We start from the raw sequence: 9,022 nt of genomic DNA on the forward strand, positions 1-9,022 counted from the left end.
TGAGATCCACGAAAGAATACCAGGAGAGTAGAAAACTGAGAGAGAGAAAAATATTGGCTAGCAGAGCAGAAAACTTACTAATGAGGTTGCTTCCATTTGACAAAGAAGTTGAAATGAAAGAAATCAAGACTACAGGAAATAAATGGAAAGAGCACATTCTATGTCAGGATCAGATTAAGGAACTGCGATTTCTGGCTCTGCAGGTTAGCACCCTGGGACCACAGGCAGTTCCTGAAAAAGGTCTCCTCTAGAGCTTCCACTGAAGGGTCTTCTCAGAGCTCCCGTGATGTCCTTATTCCTCAGACTGTAGATGAAGGGGTTCAGCATGGGGGTGACCAAGGAGTACATCACTGAGGCTGTGGCACTGGAGTGTGAGTTGTGTGTAGCAGATGAACTAAAGTACACCCCTAGGCAAGTGCAATAGAATAAGGAGACCACGGAGAGGTGAGACGCACAGGTGGAGAAGGCTATGTACCTGCCCTTGAGCTGAAGAGATTGCACGGATGGAGGACACTATCTTGGAGTAGGAGTAAAGGATGCCAGCCAGGGGGGCCACAAAACAGCAATCCTGCCACAAAATACATCACCATGTCATTTGGAAAAGTGTCAGAGCAGGCCAGAAGGACCACCTGATTAAGTTCACAGAAAAAGTGGGGGATTTCCATGTCTGTGCAGAAGGACAGCCACAATGCCATTAAGCTTTGCAACATGGAATTCAGGGCACTGGTGATCCAGGATGCCAGCACCAGCAACACACAGAGTCGACGGTTCATGATGACTGTGTAGTGCAGAGGGTGACAGATAGCTACGAAGCGATCATAAGCCATCACAGTCAGAAGGAAATTGTCCAAAACTCCAAAGAGTATGAAAAATATATCTGTAGGATGCATCCCTGGTATGCTATGACCTTGCTCCTTGTCTGGATGTTCACTAGCATCTTTGGGACGGTGGTGGAGGTGAAGCAGATGTCCACAAAGGACAGGTTGGACAGGAAGAAGTACATGGGTGTGTGCAGGTGGGAGTCTGAGACGGTGGCCAGGATGATGAGCAGGTTCCCCAGTACAGTGACCAGGTACATGGAGAGGAAAAGCCCAAAGAGGAAAGGCTGCATTCTGGGTCCTCTGAAATTCCCAGAAGGAATTCTGAAATCTGTGTCTCATTCTCTGTACCCACGTGGTTTTCTCTTTAAAAGACAGAGACACACACAGAGAGAGAGAGAGAAACCATGGCACAGTTTTATGGAATAACTTGACATACATATTATCATTTCCATTTCACACTGGAGACACAATTGCTCTGTTTTCTGCATTAATCTGCTCCCTTTAGGGGATCCTTTACCATCTCTGACTTCGAATTCATATCACCCTCACAGTTTCCCCAGTAGATTATGTATTCAATAGTATGAATTTATTTCATGCCTTCATGTAAATTAATTTAGTGATGATCATGTTCTAGGGAATACCAGAGCCATGATGGATCAGGGCTAAGAAAGCAAGTATTCCTAACCCCTGATGATGGAGAAGTAACACCAGCAAACACAGTGAGGCAAGGAAATAATCGTGTGGCAAGTGCAATGTGACATTACTATGAAGGAAAGAAAGCAGCTGTGAAGGAGAAGGTAGAGAGGGGGTCTCATTTTATACTGGGTGTCCAGGCCAGACTGGCCAGTAAGTGACATTTGGAAAGAGACCTCCAGGAAGACAGGGCTGGAGACACCATCTGCAGAAAGTCAACAAGAGTAGGGAGAGGGTGACATGCACTGGCCTCAGACAAGAATGAAGAACAAAGCCGCCTCGCTCTTGATGAAGCTCCATGCAAGCAGACTCTGTCCAGGTCTCCTGCAGGGCCTTCCATGAAGCTGGCTGACGAGGTGCCTGTGTGGACTTAAATATAATCCTGGTTTATTACCATCTGCTGCCTGAAGTCCTGACTTCTGTAGTACAAGTTACCTTTTGGAATTTGTTAAATCCTGGGTCCCCTTTTCTGAAACCTGCTCTCACCTTTATAGACAGACACACAAAAAAACACAATCCCCAAAGCACACCAGAAGTCCTGCTCTCCTGGGCCTGTGCCTCTCATACCCAGTCTCACTATTCAAAGGGAATGGACGCCAGGCAAGCTGTCTGCATCAGTGCATCATTCTGCAAAGTGGGTATAAGATGGTACCCAGCTCCACCTTTATGTATATCCATAAAGCACCAATTAAAGAACTATAAGTGAACAGACAGAAGACCAGTAGGGTAGAGAAAAAGGAACAGGAAAGGGAAAATAGAAGTACTGAAGACCAGAATGGAGCAAATTACATCCCTGCATGACTATGTCAAAAGACCACAATATTATGTAAAACTACAATGCACCATTACAACACTTAGAAAAGCAAACAGAGACAAGAAAAAGTGGGACCCAGAAATTCCAGTTTGAAAATCTCCCACACACATGTAACCTGGGAGATCCTTTTGGCATTGCCATTTTCTACCCTGTGGTTAAAGGAATAGGAGAAATCTGCTCAACTAGAGAGAAATTAAAAGACCTTAAGGGGAAAAACACTAATGAGATCAGGACCCAAGGGACTGTGTGGAAGAAAACACTCCCTGTTTCTGGCAACCTCCAACTACAATTACACCCCCCAAGGACCAGGAAGTATGCACAAAACAGCAAGACCAAATTCCTCAAAGTCAAATGTAATAATAATAACTTGTTGGTCCAAGACATTTACAGGTGGAATATTCATGTAGGAAAAAACAGTGTGAAGGGAATAATGCAGCAGAAATTCAAAACAGGACATACACAAAGAGCAACAAAATATGGCTATTTTCATAAAAAATATTAGAAGAGGATTTGATTCTGTGATATTCAATATAGATTTCAGTGATTCGTTTTTTTAATGTTTTATTGCATTTTTTGATTGACACATAATGGTGGGGTATGACATGTATATATTGTGTAATAATATAACTGGGGTAATTAAATACCATCACCTCAAATATTTGTTATTTTGTCATGCTGAGAATAATCAAAATCCTCCCTTCGATTTATTCTGAAATGCACATTACTGCCAACTGCAGGCACCACCTGTGTAATAGATTCCAAATGTTCTTCCTTTGCGTGACTATAATGTTGTACCTGTTAATTGGAACTTCCCCACTATTACTTCTTAGTATACACTGTCTACTTCCTGCTTCTCTGAATCAATATTTTAGCTTCCACAGTAAAAACCAGTTGATATTTCCCATTCTGTGAAATAAAGAGGGCACAGAAAGATTAATACCCGCTGGTCACTGTATGGACAGCAGCAGAGGCAGGCCCTCCCTGGTTTTTCTGGTGAGGTTCACTTTCTGGATTATTCCTGGGCTTTCTGTTGTGAACTCTTCGAACAAATCCAATGGGCACACTCTAGTCCTGGTTATGATCTTCTTCCAAGATGCCAAGGCAATTTTCTATAAAATCCCGCACACGCCATGACACTGACCCTTTTACACTGAATACAATCCTGCCTGTGACTCATCCCTACACAGCACAACATATCACACAGCTATTACCAGGAACTGGCTGTCGCTGGCATCATGGAACAGGACCCAAGAGGGCAGAGTTCGCCTGCTTCACTCACCTTTATGTCTCATAGCAGTGTGTGAATGCGTGCCCATTCCATAGGATAAAACTGAAGAGAGAAGTGACCCAAGAAATAGTAGTGGGGAAGTAGAAGCAGGTTGAGCTGAGTGACCTCAAAACAAATGCACTAGCAAAACTGAAGACAGCATCAAGCACTAAATAAAAGAGGATGCATAATATCAACACTGCTATGCCGCCATGATGATCTAATTACTAAGTTGGCACAAACCTGGGCATAGAGGGGCATAACACAGAATGCTCCTTGAATGTGTGGCACAGGGAGTAGCTCATTTGGTGGATGGACCAGAAATTCTGCTTTGGTGCATGTGAACATAGAAACCATGATACAGTTGTAATTCAAATTTGTTGGAAAAGTTTGAATACTTAGATAAAACTGGTATCACTGGCCACCTATAGGAAAATAAAATCTCCTAGTTCACATACCTTAGAAAACTTCAGAGGATGTGAAGACGATAGTATGAAAGTAATAGACACATTTTGTAGGAAATCAGGAAAATTACATGTAAACTTCACATGTTAATAAAATATGTGGAATAAGGCAAGAACCTCAGAAGTAATAACATAGATATATTTTAGTAAAAAAATTTAGAAAACTTTGGGGGGGCAGTTTACAGGAGATTGAACCTGGGGCACTTTACAACTGAACTACATTCTCAGCCCTTCTTATTTTTATTTTGAGACAGGGTGTCATCGAGTTGCTGAGACTGGCATCAAACATGCCATCCTCCTGCCTCAGCCTCCTGAGTAACAGGGATTATGAGCATGAGCCAACATAAGTGGCTAAAATTTAAAATATTTAAAGGCTAAAAAATATCACTCCAAAAATCAATAGAGAAACAATTAAAAGGAAAAATTCTTTGAAATATTGAGAGTCATAGAAAAATGGGTAATAAGCCAATCAAAATGGTGCTCCATCTCAGAAACAGGAAATGCCCTCTCCTCCTGTAGGTCCCTCCACAGATAATGCTCTCATTTTCCCTCCCACCTGACTAATTGCAAATGTCCTTGAATATGTTCTTACTTGAAAAGGCTTCAAGCTTCTCACTTCCAACTCGAGCTGAGATTCCAGGACCTCACTCCATGGTCAGCTTCACCCATGCCCTGCTGAGTTCAGTGTTCCATGCTTTTTTTTTTCCATGCTAAATAAACACATCAAGTAAAAATCAAACAAATCAACAAATAACCACTGCAAACTCTCCGCTCTGGGTGGAGCTGGGTTGGCTCTTGGGTGATCTCAGGTAAATGTTCTTGGCTCTGAGAAGCTTTCCTGCAGCCCTCAGACTTACCCACATGGGTCTTCTGAATGGAAGTCTCAATGTGGAATCCAAATTCCTCTCTTTGATGAAGCAAACTGAGGTTTTGTTGCCAGGTGAGACAGCTGGAAGGAGTGCAGGATCAGTCTCCCAGTCAGAGGACTCCATGCAAGCAGCCACACTCCATCCAAATAAAAGCAGAGCTCACAGAGGACACCAGCAGGGAGTAGCTTCAGGCCTGTGAGTCTGCTCACTGGACACTTTCCCTCTTCTTATTCCAAGCCTGAGACATGGTTCCCAGTGAGACCTTGCTCTGCACCAAAGGGAATTTGTTCTTAATTCTCCGTTCTGGAGGCACCAGGTTAATATCAGGGGAATGAGCCTTTATTTCTCCTCATGAGCTCTTCTGTCTTTTGGAGATCTAACCATAACACAAATCCCAAACCTTACTGAAAGTTTTGTCCAAAGTCTAAAATGCTTTGCCTTTTGCAATTCCCCTGGGTCCCAAAAACCTTGACTTGTGCCAGGGAAAAACTACTGACACCTCCTGAATACTCTTCCTCTCCTTAATGAGGGAGCTGCAGTCCCTTGATATAAAACCATGAGCGCTAAAACCCTTGGGTTCATGTTATTTTTACAAAATAATTGAAAACATCTTGTATACAAGATATGTTAGGAATCGCCATTGAGTCTTGTATTTATCATTCGATAATTCAAAGAGATACTTTTGAATTTTTTGTGCACATTTCGTGAGATTAGTAAATTTTAAGAATTCTCATGTTTAGCTTTTTATTAAAGTCCATTATTTTTTCCCACATTTTAATGGTGCATTGAAATTGTACATAATGATAGGATACATATTTGCCCACACACAGAATATAATAATACAAATTGACTAATATGATTCCTGGCAGTTCCCCCAACACCCTCCACCACCCATTCCTTTTTACTGATTTCCCTTTGGTTTTTAGGGCATCTACCCATGCGTTTTTCTTTTTCCTAACTTATGTATGTGAGAGAAAACGTACATTGACCTTCTGAGTCTGATTTATTTCACTAATAGGATGATCTCTAGTTTCATCAATTTTCCTGCAAATGCCATGATTTTATTTTTATTTATGGCTGAGTAAAAATTCCATTGTGCATATGTAACACATTTTCTTTATCCAATCATCCACTGTTGGACACCTAGGCTGGTTCCATAATTTGGCTACTGTGAATCGTGCAGCTGTAGACATGGGTATGCATGTGTCACTGTACTAAGGTGATAAAAGTCCCTTCTTTGTCTTTTCTACTGTTATGAACCTTGTTCTACATTCCTACAAATGAGGCTTAGAATGAATAAATGATATGCCCAACTGGGTCCACAAGGAGATAGGATCTCAAAATAAAAATTTAGAGGTCACAGAAATATTCAGCCCACAACAGGAGAGAAACACCGTGAGTGCAAGGACTACATGCCTGAGCACTCCAGTGTGCTCCATATAAATTTGGCAGAATTAAAGACAAAAATCATATGAGCATCTCAATAGATGCAGGAATGGCCTTTGATAAGATCCAGCATTCAATCATGTTAAAACAGTAGAGAAACAAAGGATAGAAGGAACTTACCTTGAATTTAAAAGCATAGAACATTTACTCGAACAATCCATTAGCATTTAAGCTGACAGTTGTTTCTGCAATTTGCATGATTGACAGCTCTCCCCAGTGTTTCCAGGGAGATGAAATGAGGTCATTCAGAATAACAAATTGGCATAGTTCCTACAACTTGGAAGTTTTTATAAATATGATTTAACTTTCATATCATTTCCTGATCACCTTCAATAAGTCAAATCCTGGTCAGTGTATGTTGCATTTCTATGGTATATTGAATAAGATGTTTTTCGTATGATATGTCTATTGCTGGAAATAGGGAAGAAAATGATATTATAATATGGATTTTTTTGGCACCACTCTGGCCTCATGCAGGCTAGGTAAGTGCCCTACCACTGAGCTACAACCCCAGTCCTTTGGGTTTTGAGACAGAGTCTCTCCAAGTTTGCCCAGACTGGCCTCAAATTAACAGTCTTCCTGTGTCAGTCGCCGAAATAGCTGGTACTACAGGTGGGAGCCACTGCACCTGTTTTTAAAAATTATTTAGCTTCATCAAAATGAATTCTTGGTTGTAATTGTTTTCCAATAGATTTTAGCTTGTCAATTTTATCACCTGAAAATGTTTTCAATATCCTCTTATCCAAGCTGTGAAGCTGAGATTGCTTTTGCTTTCTGAATAACATGGGTTTGAAATTTCAGAACAGTGTTGTGTAGAGACAGTGGCAGGCCCCTTGTCTTCCATATGAGTTTCATGTGAGTGCAGATATTAGCTGACAGTCAAGGAATCAATTTTGTAATGTATAAGAAAGATGATAGATTTCATGCTTGTATAAATATGTCAAAATAGATCCCATTACCTTGTGTAACTAAAAAGTACAAATGAAATTTTAAGAAAGATGTTTCTATTTCTGACTTTCTCCCAACTGTTTTTATATAGTGTCTTTTCCATCTGTTAAGATGACCCTAGATTATTTTTCCACTTATTTATTATAACATAATAATAAATAACAATGCCAGTATGAAATGTGCATTGCCTTCTTGGGTTGCTACCTGGTCGTCATATTTAGTATGCTTGACAAATTTATGACTATATTTTAGAGCTACTTTGTTCCAGTTTTTTCCATTTGTAGTGATTAATTAAACCAATGGATGCTTTCTCTTATGTTGCTGCTACTGCAGAAGGCTGTTTTCTTTTGGCCTTAAGGTTAAAATAGTTTCATAAAATACATTGGATAATTATTTTCATGTAATTCCAAATAATTTTAAGAAACTGAAATCAGGTGAGATTTAAAAATTACTACTTTGGTGTCTTTTTTCATGGGAGAGATATTTTGTTGGTAGGTGATTTCTGCCTTGATGAATCAATGCATTATAATTTTAACTAAAAATTAACCAGCTATATAAAATATGAGATTACCAACAATTATGGAAAGTTCATAGATTCATGACTTTAATTTGTTTATTGAAATATTCATTGCTATTAGTGTATTAAAAATAAAGTACCAAAGGAATTCAGAGGTCATCTCAGATGACAAAGGCTGGCTGAGCTGGTGTCAGGGCAGTTGAACAGAGGAAGTCAGCTTTGGATACAATTAGGTGTTGTGTCTGGGTTTTCCAGCTAGTGGTGGTAACAAAGGGGAATTTGGTGGCATTGAGAAGCCCCAGTCTGACCAACCACAGAGAAGGCACCACCAAGCCAATGCTTCCTCTCCTCAGAGCACTGGGTTGAAGCTCCAGGCAGCCAGGTTCCTGATGGCTGTGGACTGCTCACTTCCTCTAGCTGCTGCTTCTCTCCTGGAGTCCTTTACTTTACATGGAACCAAAAACCCACACAGGGATTCCAGTGTTTCTCCTCCAGGGACTTTCTGAGGAGACAGAGTTCCAGTCTGTTCTCTCTGGGCTGTTCCTGTCCTTGGACCTGGTGGCCATCAATGGGAACCTGCATATTGTCCTGCATACCCCATGTTCTTCTTCCTCTCCAGCCTGTCCTGTTCTGACATCTGCTTCACCTCCTCTACCATCTGAAGGATTCTGGTGGACATCCAGACACAGAGCAAGGCCATTACCTATGCAGGCTGCATCACCCAGATGTGCTTTTTCACAGGTTTTGGACTGTTGAACAATTGACTCCTAACTGTGATGGTCTGTGACCACTTCTTGGCCATCTGCGACCCCCTGCACTATACCATCCTCAGGAGCCCCAGACTCTGTGCCCAGTTACTTCTTCTGACCTGGTCTTCAGCATGCCAAGAGCCCTTCCTGAAAGTTTAAGTGTACTGACGCTTTCTCTCTTCTTAGTCTGGGAAATCCTGCAGTATTTCTGTCAGTTCCCTAAGGTCCTCAAGCTCACCTCCTCTGACACCTTCATCAATAACTTTCTGTCTTATACTGTAATGCATGTGATGGTTTTTTTTCCTCTAGCGGATCCTTTTCACTTGTTTCCAAATTATGGCTTCAGTCCGGTGGATCTCAGCAGCAGGAGGGAAGTACAGAGTATGTCCCCTGTAACTCTCATCTTGTGCTTGTCTCCTGATCTACAGAACCTG

At 41.2% G+C, this 9,022-nt stretch overlaps 1 pseudogene; it reads right to left on the bottom strand.

Annotated features, from left to right (window-relative positions):
- Positions 1 to 204: 204 nt before the first annotated feature.
- LOC124968176 (olfactory receptor 19-like) lies at positions 205 to 8,539 on the bottom strand (annotated as a pseudogene).
- Between the last annotated feature and the right edge of the window lie 483 nt (positions 8,540 to 9,022).

Source organism: Sciurus carolinensis, chromosome 17, assembly GCF_902686445.1.
Source record: "Sciurus carolinensis chromosome 17, mSciCar1.2, whole genome shotgun sequence".
Taxonomy (NCBI): domain Eukaryota; kingdom Metazoa; phylum Chordata; class Mammalia; order Rodentia; family Sciuridae; genus Sciurus; species Sciurus carolinensis.